The sequence below is a fragment of the Notamacropus eugenii genome, chromosome 2, assembly GCF_028372415.1.
Source record: "Notamacropus eugenii isolate mMacEug1 chromosome 2, mMacEug1.pri_v2, whole genome shotgun sequence".
NCBI lineage: Eukaryota > Metazoa > Chordata > Mammalia > Diprotodontia > Macropodidae > Notamacropus > Notamacropus eugenii.
In genome coordinates this window covers 257,323,248-257,347,826 of record NC_092873.1, presented here as the reverse complement: position 1 = coordinate 257,347,826, position 24,579 = coordinate 257,323,248, and the positions used below count along the sequence as shown (strand labels likewise).

Sequence of the window (24,579 nt, the reverse complement as noted above, 5' to 3'; positions counted from 1 at the left end):
ATACTTTATCCACTTAGCGGCTTCTTGGAACCTTACTAGCTCTGCCAAGTTCTCTGTCACTCCTCTTAGGCAAATGTAGGATATCTAGTTGCAATTGTTTTCACGTTAGGACTACTCACTAAGGAAGCCAAAGATCATGGCTGTCATGAGTAGGATGTGGGTTCTTACCTCTGTGAGTCTGGTTGCTTTATATTGACACAGAAGGCAGGGAGAAGTTAGATGATGGTTAAAGTGAGGGACCTGGCACACCCTGACAGGTAGTACCAGCATGGGCTGGTTAAATTTCCAGAAAAGGGAGACAAGGCATGTTACTTATGATTTTCAATCAGTAAGCATTTATTAAATGCCTACTGTGTGCCAAGCAGTGAAGCTACAAAGATAAAAATAAAACACTTTCTTCTCTGGGGAAGCTTACATTCTATGGAGAGAGAGACAATGAAGACACACGCAAATATAACAAATTGATTAGAGAAAGAGTGTACTAGCACCCGGAGAAACAGGAAAGCTTTGGTACAGAAGGTGGTGTTTGAGCTGTGTCTTGCAAAAAAGCAGAAACACAGAATCCAAGGTTTAGAACAGAAGGTCATTAAACTGAGTTCAGCTTTCTCACTTTACTAAAGTGAGGCTCAGAGATGCTGACAGACTTTCCCAGGATTACAGGGCTAGTCAGTAACTGAGCCAAGATTTATATTCAAGTCCTCCTGACTCCAAGTCCAACAATCAATCCACTTTGACTCATAATAATTCTTAGATAAGCTCTATTGGTTTCAGAAAGGCCCATAGAATTACTTTTTTCTATTTGACTGTCACACACCCCATATTATATAATTTTCATCTTTGTCTCTCCCCCAGAGCCTAGCACAGTGCTTTACACATAGTACAATGGAAAGACCACTAGACCTGGAGTTAGATAACCCAAATTCAAATCATGCCCTTGATCCTCTGACCTGTGTGACCTTGGCAAGTAATTTAACTTCCAGCAGCCTCAGCGTCAGGCAGCTATGTGGTACAGTGCATAGAGAGCTAGTCAAATCTAGTCTCAGACACTTACTGTCTGTGTGACCCTGGGCAAGTCACTTAACCTTGTTTACCTCAGCTTCTTCATCTATAAAAATGAAATGGAGAGAAAATGGCATACCAGTCTAGTATCTTTGCCAAGAAAATCCTAAACAGGGTTACAGAATCAGACACAACTAATTGTAAAATGACTGAACAACAAAATCTCATTTCTTCTTTTGTAAAATGAAGGAGTTGTACTGCATGGCTTCCAACAGTTCTTCCAATTCTAGATCCATGATACAAATGAATAAATGCTTATTCTACTGAATGAATCTAAGGGATACTTGACAAATCAACATGCTAGCCTAACGTAAGAATTTGGGTAGTTCTATAAATTTCAATATCGTGGCATCTGACATTCATTAGAATGAAACCAAATAAGAGAAAAATGTCATTAAGCACTTTCTATGGGCCCTACAGGCCCTGTTGAGAATGGACCATTTGTTCTCAAGAACCTTTTAGCCTAGTGGAGGGAAACATCTCTATTTTGTGTGTATCCCTTGTCCAAAGTATCTCTCTTGGCTAAACTGCAAACTGCCTCAGTTGTACAGGTTGTTGTTTTGTTTTTGTCTCCCCAGGAATGGGCACAGTACCTGACATGTGCTTGTAACTTAACAAATACTTGTCAGTTGAACCAGGACATAAAGAAGTAACAAGTTAAATAATTATAACTTAGGTTATATTAATAGTTTGAGACAACACCAGACAAGAGGTCAAATTATTGTTGTCATTGTTGAGTTGTTTCAGATGTGTCCAACTCTCTGTGACCCACATGGGGTTTTCTTGGCAAGGATAGTGGAGTGGTCTCTGTCATTTCCTGCTCTAGCTCATTTTACAGATGAGGAAACTGTGGCAAACAGGGTTAAGTGACTTGCCCAGGGTCACACATCTAGTAAGGGCCTGAGACTAGATTTGAATGTGGGTCCTCCTGGTTCTAGGCTCAGTGCTCTATTCACCACATTACCTAGCTGCCCCCAGGATGTCAGAAGGCATCCATTATTGAGTGCCAAATGAACTACTGATCATTTGCTTCTCTAAGATTCCTCTTTACATTTCTGAAAGCTGTTATTTCAAATGCCAGTTACAGCACTGTGTTTAACAAGTCAAGATCAGTGTAGAGGTTCAATCCCTACCTCAACTCTTCCCTGACCCATGCTCATGAGATGAAACTCATGCTTTGCCATCTTTGTCTCATGAATACTGACCTTGGTCATAAGGGGGGTTGGGCTCGAGCAGGTAAATGGATCATTTGTAAGTCCACTCCTCCTACTAGAATAAAAACCATTCACTGGGATGCTTCTCCCAGTAGCTAAAGATTCTTGCAAGATTGAAGAAAGGATCTAGCAGCGTGGTAGGAATTCCATCTACCAGGGTTTTCCCCTCATTCCTACCATATAGGTTAGGCAAATATATTTTTCTTTTTCAAAATAAGTGTTCTTTTTTTTTTTTCAACTAAAAAACATTTATTTTCTTTTTCTTAACCTTTCAGCACCCTTTGGAAAAACTAAAAACAAAACTCTTGTAATAAATATACTTAGTCTACCGAAAGAGATTTCCTATATTGGCTGTCTAATAATGTCTCACTTTGGCAACAAAATAATAATTAATAATAATAATCCTATCTCCCAAGGCTTTTAAGAGAATCAAATGAAATATTTATGGAAAAACCCTTAGCGAAGTGCCTGGCACATAGTAGGCCTGATTCCCTGGGTGCTGAGGATCCGTGCTTGATTCAGCATCCTGCTAGCCTCTAGACATGTTGATGGGACTTCTTGTTCCCCTGTGAGCCTAAGGCCCACCTATGTGGAATGGAGGCCCTGCAAACTTAGTGCACAGGAATTGCCACATCCTGACCTGCTGATCAGAAGAGTTTCCACATGGAAGCAAGGAGGGGGCCTGTCTGGCCAAGCTAAGTGCTGGTTTGTCTTTATTGAATATCTTTTCTATGTTCTAGCTAAGTAAATCTTTCCTTAACTGTTGAATGACCTCTAAGCGTCTCCTTTTGTTCTAACCCCAAACCTAAACTAACAGGGGAGTGGTCCTGAGTCAGGTCTGCCTGCCAGAAGCAGAAACAAAAACTTACTGCCCCATTATCTGTTTATTTCATTGCGTGAACACTAAAGAGACCTTTGTAGTTTTCCTCATAAGAGTCTGTGGCCATTTATTATCACCTTGAATTCCTTACATCCCTGCTTGTTATTTCATCCAAACTTAGAAGAGCTATCACAACTTTGCCTCAGGCAGTTTATTAGACCCTCCAAATCCAGCTCATCAAGTGCTCCTTAACTATGTGTTATTTTTCCCTGGTAGAAAATAAGCTTCTTGAGGGCAGGGACAGGTTATTTTTGTCTCTGGGTTCCCAGTGCCGGGAGCATATTGGGTGATGAACAAATGCTTTTCAAATTTTACATCTGTCAGCTCACTGTGGAATGCCAAAATTGGGAATGTGTGGATCATTATATGACAAGCATTGAGCATCTCCAGTTATGTTATTCTCTAATACCTGACTATAGTTTTCTATGAGAAGTCCATTTTTTAGGATCTGACGGATCACTGCTCAATCCATGTGGCCTCCAAGGTCACTTGCAACTCTGGGATTCTGTGATTTTGTGATTTCCCATCATACGTATGTCTCAAAATAGCTTCAAAGAACCCTGGATTTTTGGATCAGATAAGAAAAAGAAAACAAGGAAACAAGAAAACAAGGAAAGGCTGGATTACCTACAGCCAGGGCTTCCCATGAGGAATGTTGTAGAATCCAGAAAGTTCACCTTTTCCCTGGTTTGTAGTAGTTGCTGAGCCCTCTTAAGTTTAATAAGTGATAAGTGACACTTCACAAAGCTATAAGATCAGACTGTACATATGCATGTGATCAGTTACTATTTTTTCCTCTGGGTTCCAGTTTCATGTCCACAGCCTAGTAGCTTTGTTCTCAGGATTCATGCTGTTATCAGAAGGACTTGGTACAAACACAGCATTCCTCCTGGTTGCCTGCTTCACTGTCACTACAGCCGTTATTTAGGCTGCCCCCAGAAAAGCTCAAGCCTCCCTGTGGCCTATGAACTCTTCAGTCTGTGTGATACTGGTCTTGGCAAGCAGACTTCAAGAATATATCAACCCCTCACTTTTGAGTGATACCCTACCCCCACCCACCATCAGGCCAGGCAAATAAATGCTGGTGGTCCCAGGCCACTACATAGAGTTTATGGGCATGAGGGGAAAGGGAAGGGAATAAGCATTTAAACAGTGCCTACTATGTGCCAGGCACTGTGCTAAGTGTTTTTCTACAAATATTTCATTTGATCCACACAATAACCTTGGGAGATAAGTATTTTTATTATTATCTCCATTTTACAGTTGAGGAAAATAAGGCAGTAAGAGGTTAAATGATTTGTCCAGGATCCCCCAGTTAGAAAATATTAGGGTGTAGATTTGAACTTGGGTCTTCCAGTCTACAGACCCATCTCTCTAGCCACTGTGCCATCAGCTGTTAGTATGGTGTGGGGTGTCCCCCACCAATCACAGTATCAACGAACAAGGTACACTTTTCTCTTTTTTTTTTTTGGTTCATTCATTTAACAAGCATTTATTAAGCACCTATTATTTGTAAAGCACTGGGGTTACAAAGACAGAAAGAAAGGTAGCCTTTGCTCTCAAAGAACTTGCCTCCTATTAAGAAGATAAAACAGATAAGCAAATTTAATATAATTTAAAGGGAAAGAGAGCTCCTAGAACACAAGGTGATCAAGTAGGCTTCTATAAGAGGCAGCCTGTGAGGAGAGGTTGAAGAAAGCAGAGTTGAGGGTGGAGTCCATTTCGGCTATTTACGATAGCCCACTCTATTTTGGACTGTGTGATAGACCCTGTGGGTAATACAAAGAAATGTAAGTCCTGATTTCCTGCCCTTGAAGAATTCATTGTCTGGTTGGGGAGATAAGGCATCCAAACACAAAGAAAACTAACAATGCAAGGCAGCCAGTATCTATAGTCCTTGCACCATGGGGTGGGATCAGTGAAGGTTTTATGGAGATGGTGGAACTTGACTTAGACTTTAAAGGGGGGAGGGGAGGAGAAGGGAAAGAAAAGGAGAGTATCAGACAGAGGAACCCACCTGAGTAAAGACAAGGAAATGGTAGTGAGCATAATGTTTTCAGAATCTACAAGTAGACCAAGGTTTCCTAGGATGCAGAGCTAGAAAGGTCTTGGAAATCATCTAGTCTTTCCTCCATTTAACAATGAGGAAACTGAGTCCCAAAGAAGAAAAGTGAACTGTTTATGGTCTCACAGATGGGTATTTGAATCCAATGCTCTGTCTACTACATTCATGTGGCTAGATTGGAAGGTTCATGTAATGCAGTAGGGGGTGCATGCATGTAGGGAAGGGGGAGAAAGTGGACCAAGTAGGTGACTGACTTTGGAAAGTCTTAGATTCTGGAATAAGTCATTTGAGTTTTATTCTCTAGCTACACGAAAGACCATAGGGAATTTTTGATTTGGGGTAGGTTAGAGCTTGTGTGACATGATGAAACAAATATTTTAGGAAGAGACATTTGACAGTGCAAGATAGAAGGTGGAGGGACACTGGGGACAGGAAGACCAGAAAGGCTGTTGCCATATTTGGAGTAGGGTGGTGGTATGGTGAGTGGAAAAGGCTTTCCTTTAACATGGAAATTTCACCCCACAGGCCACCAACAGCCAGTGAGGTCCACAAGAGCTTGTCTTCAATTGAAACCTCTTTGAGGGGGTGGGGGGCACCAACAAGCAGGCTCCACAATCAATCAATCAAGCATTTACTTACATGCTTCCTAAGTGCCAGGCACTGTACTCAAGAAATACTGGGAAAACAAAAAGCACCATGAAAAATGTGCACAGCGTGGCGTTTTACGTTGATTTCCTCATGTCCTCATTCATGATCTACATTGTTTGACCATTAGTTGTTTTTTCCTTTTTTCCTGGCTCACCTGTTTCCACAAGAGATGGAAGAAAGGATCCCTTTCATGGAGGTCACGCAGAGCACTGGTTTTTCTGAGTGAGGTTGGGTGGGGTTGGGGTTTAAAGGGAAGTTAAGCAGATGAGGTGCTTAGTCCAATGGTGTCTCCAAAGGATGTGAACACATTCCCCCCACCCCAACCACCCCCCAGCCTTTATTTTAGGACAGGAAATCTTTGGGGGGTTTACAGTGACTGAATAAATCTGTCTCTTTGATAAGCAAGGGTCTCTGTGTTGCTCCCCATGTGGAGAAAGTTCCACACTTCCGCTGATTGTTTCACTTCATTGAATTTCAACATGTGAGGCACTGTAACCTCATTCCTGGGGAGTTCAAAAAGGAAGTAATGGGACCCAGTCTGGGATCATACCAGGAGGCCAGGGGAGAAGCAACAGCAAAGATTTGTGGCTATTCTCGTAAGTTATTTTTCCCTGGCTGGATCCAGACAAGCTCATGTTTCTGTGCCTAGCATCCAAGACCAAATAGCATGAGAGTGATGCTTTAAATTATAATAATAGAGTAAAAGTTCACTTTCAGATGGGAACAGATCTATTACTGCACCAAGAAAGCATCTAAAAAAGTACCTCTCCCCAAACACAGCTAGACAGCTTTACTTTGTGCCATCAAAGTGTATCAGAGTACTATGCTTTATCATCAATCATCAGCCTGTGAGTGTGGAGAAGTGCTAAGATATGGGGAATGTATAATTTTTTTTTTTTTTACTTTGGATTCTATTAGTCTAACCTATGATACCTGGTGGGGAGGGGGAAGAATGTAAGCTTCTTGAAAGCAGGGACTCTTTTGTGTCTTCGTGCTTCCAGAACTGAGCACAGTGCTTGGCAAGGAATAGTCACTTAATGCTAATTAGCTGGCTGATTTGGTGTCAGAGAGATAATGTATTACTCTCTCCCTGGTAATTTGTTTAAAATGAAATAGGAACCTTTTGGAAACAATATCCAAAGGAATGATTTGAGCAGTGGAAATTTCACTTGTGATGACACTTTGCTGGAAGATATTAGGGGGCTAGACTTACGTCTAGCTTTTTTCTCAAATTAAAAAGGGGCTCTTTCTCTCCTGTGTGTGGGCATCGAGGTGGCACAGTGCTAGAATCAGGAAGTCCCGAGTTCAAATGTGGCTTCAAATATCTACTAGTTATATGACCCTGTGCAAGTCACTTAACCTTGTTTGCCTCAGTTTCCTTATCTGTAAAATGAGATAGAGAAGGAAATGGCAAATCACTCCAGTATCTGCCAAGAAAACCCCAAATAGGGTCTCAGAGAGTAGAACACAACTATACAACAACAATTGTCCCCCTGTGTAGAGGGCTGGCCTTGGGTAAAAGATTTGTTCAGGGAGGAAATGGGAATCTGACTAGGGCTGTCTGCTAGGCGCCAAGGAATGAGTTATCCCAGAGTGTGGCAAAAGCACAGGACATTATGTGCTGAGAGTAACCTACTCACTGCTACTGTTTGGTTTCGTTGCCAATTATTGCTTTCACTAAGAATAAAAGGGGACAGGATTCAGACACTTTCTCACAGTTAGTCTCAGCTAGAAAGAGACCTTGCCAGGGCAATCACACACAGGAAAGTTTTTGTCTTTGTGTGAACTGTAATTTCTTATACACTAACCTTTTTTAGTTCCACTCCCTTCTCTTCTTTTTATTTTTTTTCTCCCTCTAAATACTACGCATGGTCAGGAGACTTCCTGCAGTGTGAGGGAAGCCTCTTCGTCCGGCACTGGGTGGATGCTGTCAGAATTAGCTGCTTGTGTCCTCACCATTTCCTTTTCCTGTCTTTTCACTTGGATATCTTTCTCTAGCTCAAAATGATTTTCTTTGACAAATCTCAAAGAAAAAAAAGGAAGTGGCTGCTTTTCTAAATGAGTTTCTAATTAGGGCACAAGGATTTTTTAGTCTATTGTTTTATTCTAAAACATGAGTTTGAATTTTGTTGGAATTGACCAGAGGAATTAGGAACAGTAACAAATGGTTGTTAACAGAAAAGAATGTCTTTGGTCAAACTTCAGGAAAAAGTGTTCCTTTTGAAAAAATTAACTTTCTTCCACCTCATATAAAGCCTTGAAAAACAAGGAAGCTGTAAACAACTGATTCTTTCCTACAGAAGAGGATTTGATTCCTACCAGGCGCTTTTAGATTTTAACTATTTTCATAAATAAAATTCATATAAAAAAAATGTAAACTCTCTAGATTCAGGGATGGGCCTGGTAGGTGGCCACATCAGTCTTGCCTTTTTCAGCTTTCATTGCCCCTGACCTCCAAACTCCTGAAGAACTGGGGTTATTGGGAACTGTTGGGATAAGATACTATTTGAGAATGTGACCTTGAGCAAAGGATTCAGGACAATTCACAGGAAAGGAGGGAGAGAACATGCCTGGGGAGGTTCTAAGTCAGACGTTCTTAACCTTTTTTATGACATAAATCCCTTGGGCATTCTAGTGAAACTTATAATCCTCTACATATTAACTTCATTCTTAACTGGAGGAAATGTTTAATTTCAGTTAGAGGTTGGGGGGGAAAATGCATCTGTGTGTGTGTGTGTGTGTGTGTGTGTGTGTGTGTGTACATATTTTTCGTTTTTTCCCCACTTAGGTTCACAGGCCCCCCTGAAAACTATCTAAGAACCCCTGGTTAGGAATTCCTGGTTTAAACTATAGTCTGAAAAGGTTAACAAGAATGTTGTCCCTCTCAGCGTGCTGCTCTGATTTTCATCAGCCCGGGTCTCCCTATTTCCGTCGTAAGCATGCCTCAGAGATCAGGAAAGGATTCTTGAAATGTAGTCAAGGACCAAGCTGTTGCTGACTTTGTGACCTAGTGTTTCCACTGCCCTTTGGTATATACTGTGCCCAAGTCCTCAAGCAGTTTACCACACAAGTCGACACGCAATATTTTCCCCAAGGATTCATACAGCACAGAGGAACATGAAATCCACCATGTAAGCAGACTTTCCCAGAGCCATATTGTTCTACTACCCACAAATTCTCACCTTGCTCACTTGGTCTCCCTGCTATGATCATAGATGGCCCTTGGTACTAAGGGCCAGTTAGGAGGCACCAGTTTAGAGGCCTGTCTGTACTGGTATAAGCTGCCTACAGACAGACTTGGAATAGGAGGGAGGCTGAATCCTCATTAGGGTTATTGGTGGTGTTTCAACTCTTCTGTTTCACAGATCGATTTCCCTCCTTTCCTGATCACAGTAGACAGGATCCCTCCATGGCCCTCATCCCCCCTTAGCCCCTTCCTCTTCCCTTCTCTCCCCAGAGGAGGTGGGGAGGGATGCCTGTGCTTCACCATGTACCCCCACAGGGAATTGGCCAGGGCCTACTAAGGTCTCCCCATTTGTCATTCTAGGTTAGTGCTGGTCCACTGCCTTCTCTTGAGTCAGTAGCTTTATACTGTAGAGGTTTTCCTCCATGACCTGCCTGGCTGCAGTGCTGCCTAGCATTCCACCCTTTCTTCCAGCTTGTATACCTTCCTTCCTTTCTCCCAAAGGGCTATTTGATAGTCATTCCGCTGCTCACTTTGTGCTTTCAGGATGCATTGTCTTCTCTTCTTTCTCCTTTCTAGCCTGAGCAGAGGTTTCTAGCTAATAATAATAATAGCATGTATAGCGCTTTAAGGTCTACCAAGTCCAGCAACTCTATAAGTAGATACTGTTATTATCCCCATTTTACAGATGGTTTAACAGAGGTTAGGTAACTTACCCAGAGGCAAACAGTTAGTCTGTGAGACAGGAGTCAAACCCTAACACTCTATCCATTGGGCCACCTCCTGAGGGCTTCCCCCTAGCCCTGTCAAAAAGGTCCCCAGAGTTGCTGTACCCCCTGATGACATGGCTATTGGTCAGCCCCTTTCCCTGACTCAAGGCTCCTGTTGCCTTTGGAGTCTTGGGAGGATTTGAAATCTTGCTCCTTCAGGCTCATACATACAGGCCCATAAATCTGAGCCCTAACTGACACAGGGGTTATGTCCTCTCAGCTCTAGTTCTCATGAGGAAATGCTGGCCAACCTCCAAATTGTACTAGATGATCTCTTAATATTCCTTTCAGCTCAAAAGGGAGAAAATTCTGAGTTTTATCCTTCTCTTGCCATGGACTAGGTCACTTTCTGATCATCTCCTCACCTTCTTTCACTCCAGGCATCATACTCATTCTCCTCACTCCTACCTCTTTCCCATCCCCCAAACTTGGACCCAAATCCTTGGTTCCCTAGGCTCTGATAAGTGAGCTGTGGTTGAATATAAGTTCTTTGAGGCCAGGAATTGCCTTAATTTGCTTATTTTTATATCTCCACTCCTCAGCATGGTTCCTGGCACATGTTAAACATTTAATAAATGTTTTTTGACTGATAAGGGTTCCTTGGAATGCATAAATTGTGCCCTTGTCAGAGAAAGTGCTGTGTTCTAAGAGCAAAGCAGAATTGAAGTAGTTCAAAAGAAATGCAAGATGCGCAAATTTAGAGAATCCACCTCAAATGTTCACATGGACATGTGCCTGACATGTGATAGAGCATTTTGAGGTCATATTGGTCTGATCAGCCACAGTCGGACACACTGTAACTTGACTCCAACATAGTGATGTCATTTTGGTCCTCTTAGATACAGAATAAAGGACAACCACCAACCAGTTTCCTCCCCCTCAATTATTGCTGCCTGTTTCACTGGATTCAAGCACTGTAGTCCTTCTGTGCCTTGGAAGCACTAGCCTTGATATGATTATATTAGGAGAGACTGAGGTCTCCACTTGGTTTCTTCTTGTTCTGTTTCAAGGCTCCACTTTCTTCCTAAAGGCTTCCTTTCATAGTCCCTATTAGCATCACCATCTTAGATGGTCAAGATGCACCACCGTAGAAGTACAGGTTACTGTCATCATAATGAGTTCTTTATTAAGGGAACTATAATTTTGGGTTGCTGCTCCAAGTTTTGAATGGAGGAAGTTCTTGCCACCTCAGTGGTTCCATATAATCCTTTTGGAAGGGATTTCAGGGGCCCTCTAGTCCAAACTGTTCATGCCCAAGAATACCCTTTACAAAATACTGGTACCCCCACCTTCTTCCTGATTGTCAGATAAACACTTCAGTATATGGTCATCTCCCTCAATACTACAAATGTCCACATACAGGGTGCCTTGCCATATGGTCCTTTGAGAATTTCTTTAAACCTTTCTGAATATTTCCATCAACGTAGCCTCCTTCTACCTCAAAATGGTTCCTAGTAGTCAGAATTCATTTATATGCATAATCAGTAAGAATCCTGTCAGACTCTCAGCATGGTGGTCATCACATCTTATTTGCAATGATCCTCCAAAAGTTCAGAAAAACTTCTTTAGATGACTCATGAATCCTCAAAAGGGGATGCCCCTCTTCAATAAGAGGAATAATCTTAAAGTAGACTCGTTCTACCCCATTCTGCCTAGAGTAAGTGCCACCCTTGCTAAGTCTGTTCAGAAGGTCCAAGGTCAAGTCTTTTCCTTTAAATACACTCTATGGATAGCTTTTGATTTATGTTACCTATATTTTCCAATTTGTTTTTCTCCTTCCCCTCCCCACAATGTAATCCCTTCTAACAAAGAGTAGGTGTAGGGACAAGAATGAAATCTTTGGTTTCATTGGCACAGGGAGCTCTCAGGTGAGGAAATTCTATTAATACAAGTTAACACTTTCTCTGCAACTTGTTGTCTCACAATTTCCTAGAGCCTTCAAAGATTGTGCCGTAGCCAATAGGTCAGAGGCAAGAATCAAATTCAGGTCACCCTGACTTTGTATCTGGCTCTCTGTTCTTCCATAACAAAGAAAAGAAAGAAAAACCTCAAAATTCAGGGATACTTCACAACACATTGAAAAAATCTGACAGTGGCCACAATAATAGTCCTCCACCTCCCCATAGGAGGTAGGAAGGTGCCAAGCTTGGTCATTTTAATTTCACAACATTCAGTTTCAACTATTTTATTATCTTCCCCATTTACATTAGGCATTATTTATATTGTTTATCTGATTCTGTTTACTGCATTATGCATGAGTTCATGCAAATCTCTATATTCATTGTAGTCATTTCTTACATCATCGTCATATTCCAAATATATTCATAGCTGAATCATGAAGACCAACTCATGCTTGTCTAGGAGGTGGACTGTGGCTAGAGAGGAATGTATGGTTCAAGCAGCAGTTGTGCTTCCCTTATTGTGCCTCCATCTCCTCACCCTGCCTATGCATACTTCAACAAAACTAGAGTTGTGGAGATGGGGACTCTTTCTTTTCTTCTGTCAATAAAGTCAACCTTGTAGTATAAGGATCAGTTTAGAAAACACCAACCCAGAAGCCTGGAATTTCTCTGTTTTTCATAAGTTGCCTAGAGGCAGCCTCATAGTGGGAGAGAAGCCAATGCCTCCTTTAGGGTGATGGGCAGTTGTTGCTGCCTTCCTGTCCCCAAAATCAGTTTTTCCCTTCATGATGGAATAATTGCAAAGGTCAAGTCAAAATCCCCTCTGGGGATAGCACACTGAGAGCTAGAAAGGAGTTGCAAAATGAAGGTTGAGTAGCAACCCAAAGCTAGAGAAGGTTAGTGCAGAGCAGGTCAAGTAACACTATGCAAGAAGCTGCAAAACATATGGATAAATGAGTTTGTTGCAAGCAAATTGAGTCATTTTATGTCAGTTGTGTGTCAGCCACGCTCTTCAACTGTTTATTAAACTATCAATAAACTGACAAATATCAAGCACTTACTATATGACATGTGGGCAGCTACATGACTCAGTAGGTAGAGTTCTGAGTTTGGAATGAGGAAAATCTGAGTTCAAATGTAGCCTCAGACACTCACCCCCTCTGTGACCCTGGGCAAATCACTTAACTTCTGTTTGTCTAACATGCTGGAAAAGGAAATGGCAAACCACTCCAGTATTTCTACCAAGAAAACCTCATGTGGATCCCAAAATGTCAGATGTGCCCAAAAGACAACATATGATGGGTTCCACCAGGTAATACTACAGTGAATGAAATAATCCATAGATACAGGGACAACATTTTAATGAGAGGCAACATGGAAATATATAACTATACACAGAATAAATACCGTTAAATACAAAATAGTTTTAGAAGGAGGGCACTAACAGTTGACAGGATCAAGGAAGTCTTCACAAAAGAGATGGTGCTTAATCTGCATCTCAAAGGAAGGGAGAGGTTCTATGAGGTCAAGGTGAGGAGACAGAACTTTTCGGGCATGGGGACAGCCTGTACAAAAGCGTGGATGAGAACAAGATCATACATGAGAAACAAAGAGCCACTTTGGTTGGAAATTACAGGAAGGTGAATAATGTACAACAAAGAGGGAACCAGGGCTTTCAAAGGTAAAGAGAGAAGTTTGTCAAATCCTATAGGCAATGGGAAGTCACTGGAGTTTGATTAGGGAAGTGATCAGATCAGATCCGCATTTACTTAAGGAAAGTCACTTTGGCAATATTGTAGAACTGAAGTAGAGAGATTCACAGTAGGAAGACCAATTAGGAGGATGTTGAGGTACTTGAGGAGAAAGGTGATGAAGGCCTGAATTAAAGTGGAAGCTGTGTGAGTGGAGAGATGGGATCCTAGGTAAGACAGGCTGTGGAGGTGGAAGCTGCAAGACTAGGTGCTTGGATGATTGAATGTGTGGGGTGAGTGAGAATGAGGAGGTAAGGATAATGCCAAAACTGGGAGACTGAAAGGATAGCATGCCTTCTAGAGAAAGATGAAACTTTGGAGGGGTAGATTTGGGGCCAGGGGGAAAAAGATGAGTTCTATTTTGGACATATTGAGTTCCAGATATCACTGTGGGGCCGGAAAAATGCTTCTAGGTGCAATTATTTGTGATTCTCTATCTTTCCATATCCATTACTTTTCTCTCTTCTTTCTTACTATTTTCACTATGTCTTTTTCCATTCCAATTGCTCTTCTCCCTCTTCCCCCCACCCCCCAACTTATGTGTGACTAAAGCCTGCCAGAACCATCCATGGGCATTATTTAGTTTCTCCTTTAGGAAGGAGCTAAGCAGACTCCAAACTCATGTGATCCAGTTATTTTTACCTGATTGGTGCTTGTAATTGAGGAGAGACCAAGGGGCAGAATGCAAAAGGAGGGGTGGAAGAAAGTCTCCCTATACCTCTCCCCTCTTATCCAGGCTGAAGATACAAGCTCTTTAGCTTTTATTAGTCTAGTCCATTCAACTGTGGGGAGGAGAGTTTTGTGACATGAATTCATAGCTGCTTAATAGAGAGTCTTCTAAGGAGTATAAATTACATCGTACCCCTCAGGGCTGCTGTGAGGAAAGCAGAACCCAAACTAGTAATTATGGTGGCCCAGGTCAGCAGCAGCCATGGGGCAAGAAAATCAACTTAAATATTTGTGATGTGAAATAATAGGGAAAATTCAGTTGGGGTGGAGGTGGGAATTAGTAGTACTACAGTAACTTCTAAGTTTCAGTGTCCTGGGACAAAAGCCCTGCCCTAGTTGTGGAGTAAAGTGCTTTGTAAACCTCTAAGTGCTATAGAAATGTGAGCTATTATCTTCCATTGGCATCTTGGGAATTCATCTCTCTTCATTTGGAGTTTGAAAAAAAGGTGTTTGGCCTTATGTGTCCCCATAGCTCAATGACCTATCAGAGAGGGGCATGTTGTCCTTGAGTCTAGATCACCTGTTAGAAAAACACCAAGGGTAACTAACCCTCTAGCTCTCCCTTTCTACTTTCAAATCCAAATCTGGCCGTTCTGAAATTAAAATGAGAGAGATTGGAGGAGGGTTGGGGTGAAGCGGGGAGGGACAGAAGAGAAGAGATGTCATTCCCTCATCTCCTGATTAGACAGTGCTCTTTCAGAAGGACATGCTGGTAGGTCATTCAGGCTCCTGGTACTGACAGTCACAGTGCAAGCAGCAATAGCCCTGTTTGTCTTACTCATTCACTCAGCCCTGACACTCCAGGGGGAGATTATAAGACTGGGACTAAGGGAAAAAAAGTCTTATCTTGAACCTATCTGGGAGGACAAGCAGTGATTTCTTCTGGCTACCAGGATCTCCAATGATTCTGTAACATGGGTAAAATGGAGAGGTGGTCTCATCCCTGATTGAACAGCCTTGCAGAGTACTTTCCCTATATAGCTCTCTAGGATTCTTCAGTGAAAAGGGATAAACAGAGATTTGTTGGAACCAACTTGTACTGTCTCCCAAGAGCTGACTGTTAAATGTTCACTCTGAACGTTTATGCCTTGGAAATTGGTAAACACTACAAATCAGGACCTGATTTATCATTTTGTGGATTGTCTAGGCTTCAGAAAGTGATGAGGAATATGTTATTAATGCAGATTCAATGTAAAAACATGTCCTGCTGTACATTTTTTTTTTGAGAATTACTTGTTGAACATTTACCAGCACATTGTGATTTTTGTTCAGCAAGCCAAGCACATTCCCACAATTCCTTACCAATGAGCTGAGCTCCTCAGAAGCAGATTCTTAGGATAAGAGTTTGGGGAATATGGTTTCTGAAGAATGTTGTTGTTATGGATGGGTGTAATTAGATATAAGGAAGAGGGGGACCCAAAAGCCACTTGTCACTGCTCTCCTTTCTGTACCAGCTGGATATGAACTAGCAAAGTTCATATGAGGCAAAAATGGAAGATTGGGAAGGACCTTCTAATCCAACCTTCTAGAATTCCTCTCTCATATTTCAAGAAAGCCTTTCCTTGAGCATTTAGTGAAAAGGAATTCATTACCTTACAAGGCAGACCACTCTATTTTTAAAAATCCAATTGTTTAATCTTCATATTGAGCCCAAATCTTCCATAATGGGCATAGTATAGTATAGTGGGAAAAGCTAGGAATGAAGACTGGACTGGGAAGGAGGCCTGAGTTTTAATCTTGGCTGTTGCTAGCTAGTTTGTGCTTGTCTTTTGTTTTTCAAGAGGACCAGGACTTCAGGGAAATGACGATATGACTTGCAGTAGCCTTTGATTTGAGTGAGGGAGGATTGTGCAAGGTCACCAACTTCACTTTTTCCTCCAGTGCCATCTGGGTCCAGTGGCCAGATATTCATCATCTCCAGTTGTCTAGTTGTCTCTAGTTGCTAGCTATCTGCATGACCTTGGACAAGTCATTTATCATCTATGAGCCTTGGTTTCCTCCTGTATAAAATGAGGAAATTGGGGTGGATAGCGTCTGATGTCCCTTCCATCTTTAACGTCATGATCTTCTGATGCTGGTACTGCTTGCTCTATGTTTCTGGAGAAGGGGAAGGAAATGGCAGATTTAGCTACAGTTTTCATCTTATCCTGAGTCCCTCAGAGTAAATGAGCACAAATCTCTCTCCAGATGCCTAGGGAAACCAAGGCCAGGTTGAATCCTGAGCAAACTTGTATAACATGAGCAAAATTAACTGTGGAGATTTCAAGAAAAATATCATAACTTTCATGAGAAACTGAAAGTAAACAAAATATAATTTTGAGTGCCATTAAACCCAGACTAGTACCCAACAGGTTTCTGTATGTGATGAGTGGGAAATTAAAAAAAAAAATTGTATGTGTACAATCACCTTCTACAGATCAGTTCATAAAAGCCAGGTGACAGAAGGCTCTCTGAAAGAAGATTGTAGTATAAGGATGTGGGAGACATAAAAGACAGCCAGGCACTACATGCTGGTAATAAAGAGTTGGGAAATATTTGTGGCTAGGAAGGGAAACCAGTGAACAAAAGACACTGAACTGAATCTTAGCAGGCTGAGCTGACATTTTCACTAATAAAACACTAAGGAAAAAGGTTTAAAGTAATGGATTTGATGTTCCAGGGGCCTAAAAATAAATAACACACATCAGATATTTGGTCTGATAGACAAGGAGGAATACTGCAGATAATTTTACCTAGCTCTTGGGGAAAGGTTTCTTGATCACTTCTTAATATTTCTGGTTATACATAGATGAGGCTCAGGATCTGAATTATTCTCCATGGGTATTAATGTGATAAATGTAACACAATGCTGTAAACATTAATTGAGCACTTGCTGTGTTCATATCACATAGGGAATAGGGAAGGGTGACTGAGCCTTCATATAGGAATCTCAGTAGAATACGAGTTCCTTTCGAGCAGGGCCTGGTTCCTTTTCAGCCTTTGTATACTAGTGTATACATTGGCTCTGGTGTTAGAGGAGCATGGTTCAGATCTTACCTCTGTGTCCTTGGGCAACTCACCTAACCTTCCTAGACCTCAGTTTTCCCACTTGTAAAATGAGGTGGGTTGGATTACATGATTTCTGAAGTCTTTTCCATCTCTAGATCTATGATCTCATGATTCTGTTGTGTTTATAGTTCAGTTGTTTCAGTCACGACTGACTCTGTGACCTGATTTGGGGTGTTTTGGTAGATACTGGAGTGGTTTGCCATTTCCTTCTAGCTCATTTTACAAATGAGGAAATTGAGGAGAACAAGGTTAAATGACTTGCCCAGGGTCACACAGTAAGTGTCTGAGGCCAGATTTGAACTCAGGAAGATGGATCTTCCTGATTCCAGGCCTGGCACTCTGTTCACATCACCACCTAGCTGCCCATGATCCTTATGTCGTGCTTACCTATTGATTTAGGTGTTCTTCCTAATAATGCAGACCACAACCCTCCTATGCTTGCCCATATAGGCTGAGACTTCTCCATGTGGCCCCATAAGTTGGCCACCAGGGATTACATCCTGTTGGAGAGAGGCCTAATTCATATTATTGACAAACTGTATGGTTTACTCACATTCTCTGACATTGATTAGCATAGCCCATGGAATAAATCCTTGCAAACAATGAATACTTAATATAGTTGTATTGAACTGAATTCCCTGACCAGTGCTCAGCATGCTCTCTGGCACATAGTAGGTGCTTATTAATGTTAGACTGATTGACCTCAAGGAACTTTCAGTCTAATAAGGGGCTAAGATAGCAATACAGATATCTGTAATAAACAATATTAAAAAGTGCATTAGAAAATTACAAAGCCAAAGTTTTCTGCGAGGGCAGAGGGGGAAGACTGTTACTGATCGGGGATAGAATAAATACAATATGGAAAAGTGTACTGTGCTGGTTATTAATGGAAATAATTATCAACAAAGGTAATATTTTAAATGGGGTCAGATGTTTGGAGGTGATTTATTTTGTGTGTGTGTGTGATTTAGAACTAGTCTTCAAAAGCAGGTTGGTACAATGGGGTAAAGTGATAGATTTGAACTTGGAAATTCTGGCTTCATATCCCAGATCTATTATTTACTAATTGTTTGACCTTGCACAAAAATATTTAATCTTGCTGGGTCTTAGTTTCCTCATTTATAAGAGGATAAGGTAGCACTTTGCGGCTCCTAAAGCCCCTTCAAGTTCTAAATCTGTGATCCTATCATCTTTTTAAAGTCTCCAGGTATCCTTCTCTCAGGCCTAGTCCTAGGCACACACATGTGGCAATCTTTTTTCTTGTATGCATTAACTAAGGCAGCAGAACTGTGGGTCTTTGCCTACCTCTTTAAAGCTATATTTGTGAATTTTAATTTGGAGTTCTTTGACTTTTTGATGATAATCACATCCCTCATTTATTTAGTCTTACAAAGCATGCCCATATAACACTGTCTTCTTTTATTGTCACAACACCATGGTGGGGTTCAGTAGGAAGAGAGAGGCCTTATCATGAGGCTCTGTGATAGCCACCCTTTATTTCGAGGGAAATAGAAACTCTTTACATACTTTTTTCCCTCTCAGAGAGGGCTTAACTACTTTGCAGATTCTTAAAGATATTTTCCAAAGAAAAGCTTTATTCAGTCTGGATTCTTAAACCTCCTTTGTGAAATGGTGTGGTATTTAATAAGATATGTGGCCTTTGCTATCCGAGTGACGCTATCAGGAATCCAAGCAAGTTCAAGAGACTTTTTTCTTTCCCCTCCTCCCCCTCATAAGGCGTTTTAATCAGTTTTGCTACTTGCCCATGTTTGATGAGCTCCAAAATGAAGGGAAAACCACCCCAGCAGACCTCAGTCTACTCCCTCTCTGCAAACAAAGATCTACCACATAATATTAGATTTGGGATGAAGATTGTCACAGTTTAAGAATGTTTTGCAGTGTGGTCCCTTTCTGAACTGAAAACATTCTTTTAATGTGGAGAATTCCTAGGAGAACTGTAAAAATCCTACTCACATGACATATTACCCCCTCCTGAATGGAGTCTACTGAAGGGTTATTAAAAATTTACCTTTTTGTCAATAAGGTTCTTTATGGGGCATTTTTCTCTTTGCATTTTAATGTGATGTTCCCAGCCCCAGATGTATGGGGGAGGAGACAAAAAGACCATTTAAAGCAGGAGTTTCAGAATGCCCCCATTATTTCTTTAATTGAAGCCAAGGACACATGGGCTGTGCTGTGTGTGGACATAGTTTCATTTGTAGGTTGGCTTTAGCTAACCCACACAGATTTTTTGACCACGGCCATGGAGAAAACATTCTTTTAGCCATCCTACTTGGGTAAGTCAGAGTGCCGATGAAGCAATAATTGGATGTGAGAACTTGGAAGCAACTGTTCCTGTTTCTTTGAATCTCGAGGCAGTTCAGGAGCATTTTGTAATTGGTATGAATGATTCTGTGCTATTAAAAAAAAGTTTCGGGTATAAAGCTGACAACTATAAGAAATATTGGAAAATACTGTATTGAACAAAAAAGCCTTCCAAGTTTTTTTTTTTAAACCTGATAATACTTGAAAAGAAAGGTTTTACCATTGATTTTGCACCCATTGATTTAGACCTTACTTTCTTAAGGACACCTATTATTCATTTTTTAGACTGAGGACAATTTAGCTATCCTGATGGGGGGATGTTGAAACCTTCCTATTATTCTTCAAAGTAGCATTCAATTCATTCTCTGATGAGTTCTATTACATAATGTTAAACAGCTAAAAGAAAGACCATTGCAATGATTTTTAAGGCAGAGGCTGCTGAGACCTTGGTTCCTTGGACCATCCTTGAACTGTCCTTGGAGTGTGTACTTTTGTCTTGGCAATGGCATTTAAAGTCTTGAAATGAGCTTGATGATAGTAGCAAAGACCTTGGTGTCAGATACAGTGGGGAGTATCCTTGGTTTAACTTCCAAGCATGATAGAGAATCAAAGAACCATAGACCTTGGCAGCCTTCTTGTTCAACCCCCTTATTTTATGGATGAGGAAACTGAGGTCTGTTATCTTGTAAATTCCGTGAAGACAATGATCAGTGACATATAAACTTTCTATCTCACATTCTTATCATAGTTCCCTGCTCTTTGGGAAAATGTTTGCTAAACTCATCTGCTAGAAAAATTGGTTTCACTGAATCAAAGGACTCTGGTATATCCGGAGAAAATGGTGCATTTTCAATAGCAGCATCCAAGCTGCAGCAGTGTGGTTATCATGGAAGCTGGCTCATTGTACTGAGATGTGCCTGGCCTAGGTCTTGCCCAAGTTCTAAGAATAATTTAGAGCTATGAAAAATTATTGCCTCTGACTTGTTAGAGAATAATCCTCTATTCAAGTGGGTACAATTGGTATCCAAATGGCACAGGACTTGGAGTCAAGAAGACCCGAGTTATCCTACCTCAGTGCCTTTCTCTGCACTCAGAGTACACTGCATGGCATATTGCAAAGAGAGCAAGGCTTGGAGGAAAGCGACTTAACTTTAAGTCTTAACTCTGCCACTGACTAGTTTTGTGACCTTTGGAAATTCTCTTGACCACTCAGTTTGATTTTGCTTATCTGTACAAAGAAGGAATCAGAATAGGCCTTCCAGTTCTAACATTTCATAATCAAAATTCACAATTGCTGCCTCCATCCAGTTTAACAATCATTTAAGCAATTCTGGGTTAGCTGTGCTGCTTGTTTCAAGTCAGAGGTAACTTCACAGAAGCTCTGGGAATAACTTCATACTCATTTGAAAGAAGGTCATCATGGACATAAATATTCTGCCCAGTGTCTCATTTCAGTTCTGAAAGATTCAACAGTATCTTGGTCTCTCCTCACTTTTCCCTGGAGCCAGGGGCCCTTGGCTCTGAATATTTTGTTGCAGTGGAAATTTAAAAATCACATAGGAAAGTCTCAAAATGGGGAATGTCATTTGAATATCACTTAACTCCCCAGATCCCTTCTCTATGTCCCACCAAACACAGTTTGAGTCCTCTGCATCCCTCATCATCGTGCATTTCTACCTCAGAAATATCTTTTGGTAGATGAATGAAGATTTGCCTTTTTGTGCCTGAGTTATGGAATGGATCTCAATTCTTTTAGGGAAAAAAGAAAAAAAAATACCCAAAATGATGAAGTGTTAGGATCATCAGACACATAAAGAGAGGGGGTGAGGAGGAGAAAGCCTTTTATTCAGATTTAAAATCACAAATACAGGGTTAAGAGATAAATGAAATGAACGAATATTGGTATCTTAAGTATACTCCCTGGGCAGGTGGGTGGCACAGTGGATAAGACACTGGGCCTGGAATCAGAAAGTCTCAGACACTTACTAGCTTTGTGGCCCTAGGCAAGTCACTTAACCCTCTTTGCCTCAGTTTCCTCATTTGTATAATGAGCAAATCAGTACAGTATCTTTGCCAAGAAAATTTCATGTGGGGTCATGAAGAGTGAGACATGACTGAAATGACTGAACAACAAGAAATATATTTCCATTGGAAAAAATAGACCTCCTGAATACAGAAATGAAGATGAGTCATTTACCACATCTCTATCAGTCACATCAACCAATGGTGACAAGTTTGGCTAACTGTTCAATAAAGGCTGTAGCAAAAAATAACCGCAATCCAATAATACTGAGAGCAAAAACTTGATGGTAACACTGTTTGAGAGCATTGTAATGGGATCAATCCTATATTGGCAGGGACGGGCTACATGATTTGCTAGGCCTCTTCTGGCTTATTTTATCAATGGTCTGTGGTTATTATAGTTACTTGTTTCGATTAGTATGTCATAGGCAGCGCCTGATCTTGAGGCACTGTTATATTTGTTATAGGGTTTTCTCAGAGAAACAGCCTAGTGTTAGGTACCCTTCTGCTTTCATAAAATCATACCAATTGAGTGACAAAAGAATCACAAATGATATGAGATATTTTTAGAGACAGGCTCAAAACTAATATGTATTTTCCTGTTTTGAAAGTTACCTCCCAAGCCCAAATCATATGAACTTACATGTCTTTCCCACAGGAAAAAGAGAACATTTGGTCTTTCCTTCAGGAGAAAAAAACAACACACCATCACTACACCATTACTGTTAAAAAAAAAATATTGCTACCACTAATAAAAAAAAGTTAGCATTTCACTCTGGACTAGATCATTTTACAAACAGGCATTACCTGTTAAATCAGGGGCCAGGTCTGGTGGATAAACTATGCCCAGTGAGCTTAACTAGTCTCAAATTCATGATTTAAAAACTGAGGTCAGTGGACCTGTGGGAATGTTATGTTCCAAACTAAAATCTGGTTAGGTCTATGCTCCCCCTAATAGGCATCTCCAGAAAACTGACTCTAAAGGTGGCCCCCAAATATTTTTACAGTCTGCCATCAGCCAAAACTGGAGAGACCTAATCTTTCTACCGTGCAAGCTGTCATTTTTGAGGGCCCTCAGTTATTTAGCATAAAGGGAGAGTTCTGGTATTAACTGCTGTGACGTGGTCAAAGTTATTTTTATTTTGACTTTTGGAGAAACAGGAATTAGAAGCTCTTATATGGGGTAAATTTTGGTCAGATGCTTCAGTTCTTGAAAAGGGAAGCTAGCTTGGGGGAGTGGTTAACAGAGAGGCAAATTAAGCCCTCCAATCACATTTTTTATCTTCATAGGAGTTTGCTCTTAAAAAAAAAAAAGCTCAAGGGAGTATTGTTTGATAATCTAAATCATTCAAAACTGGACACTCCATCCAATGTTTGAACTTAACTGTGGTTGTAAATATGTGAAAAATCCCAGAAACTCTTGGGCCATGGGCTAGGTACCTCAAAAATCCAGGGGAAGTTTGCTATTCGTCTTATGTTGTAAGAGACTTCAAATTTACTTCTGTTTAGCTTCTCAAAGTGACAGCTTGCTTAGATGTATCCCATGACCTAGAATGAATAGAAAGATTTAAAAGAAAAAAAAATTAATCACTATCTCTCTTTTCAAAATGTATGTTCAAGGAACATAACTATTTTGAGAAATCTTTTAATGACCTTTTTTTTTTCAGTCATTGCAAGGCATATATATATATATATATATATGTGTATATATATATATATATGAAATTTGGCATCATTTTTCAGCTTTGCAATTGTTTTGCACTCATAGAACCATAATAACAGTAATGACTTGCTCTTCCAACACATGCATGATGCTGTTGATTCCACATCAGTAGGCTTGGAGTTGTTTTTCCATTTGTGTAGATGGATTTATAGTAATCTCTCCTCACTCCCTGGCCCAGCTCTCCCTATAAACCAATTGCACACGTTTCTGAGATAACTGGCTGGGGTTAGGAGTGCAGCGTGGCACCGTGGAACACAGCAAAAAAAACTGTCTGATGTGATAATTAGACTCATTACCTTGACCTGATTGGTAACATGTTCTAATGAGGGTGTGAGAATACCAATAAAACCATTTCCCCCCATCAGTTTGTCTAATAGGTATACTCAGTGGTTCTCACTTATCAATCATTTAGAAAATTTTATTAGAAAGGTTTGATGTAAAAATATAGCAGGCAGAAAAAAAGACTAACTCATATTCTCTTGAGATCTGAAACATGTTCACTTTTTTCCCTTCTCCTTTTAATACATCAGAAGTTATTTAGGGGAAGCAGCAGACAGAGAATGGAGTTGGCTGACAGTTGAGAAAAGTAAGCTTTATTTCTATACAGTACTAGCAAACAAAATGTATTTTTTTGAAGGCCCAGAAAACATACTTTGTACGTGGCCACTCTATTCACAAAAATACCTCCTTTAATGCAGTTACATTCCTATTGTTTTCTGTTTCCTTCTCTTCCATTCCATTCAATAAACATTAATTAATGAGATGTAGTGAGTTGTGTATGCTGTGCTGGGCTTTTGAGTCAGAAGATTTGGCCTTTATGTTACCTTAAGGTAAGTGATTTAATCTCTTCAACTCTAGGTCTGATTTGGAATATGAGGGATGACAATCCTGGTACTGTCTACCTCATGAGATTGTTATGAAGATCAAATGGAATGGGTTGAAGAATGGGTTGAATTCTGACTTTGGATCTGAGAAGGCTTGTATTTGAATTTTACTTCAGGCACTCCCAGGGCTAAGTTTCCTCATCTGTAAAATAGAGAGGTATTTAAAATTATGAAATTAGTGTAAGCTATTGTTGTTAATAGTCATAACACTAATAATGGCCTACTTTGTGCAGAGTACTGTACCAGGCATTGCTAGATAAGGCAGTTTCTTCTCTCCAATGAGTACACCAATGAGTCTCTGTCGTGTGCAAGATGCCTTGCTTGATGCTGTGCAGATACAAAGAAAAAGAACCTTTGCCCTCATGGAACTAACAGC

General features: G+C 40.6%; 1 long non-coding RNA gene across 1 annotated transcript in view; it reads left to right on the top strand.

Moving 5' to 3' along the window:
- The window catches only part of LOC140522367 (uncharacterized), a 113,222-nt gene that overhangs the window by 85,557 nt on the left and 3,086 nt on the right, over positions 1-24,579 (top strand). Inside the window, exon 6 of the long non-coding RNA XR_011973311.1 lies at positions 23,850-23,905. This is a non-coding gene — a long non-coding RNA (uncharacterized lncRNA). The remainder of the gene's footprint in view (positions 1-23,849; positions 23,906-24,579) is intronic.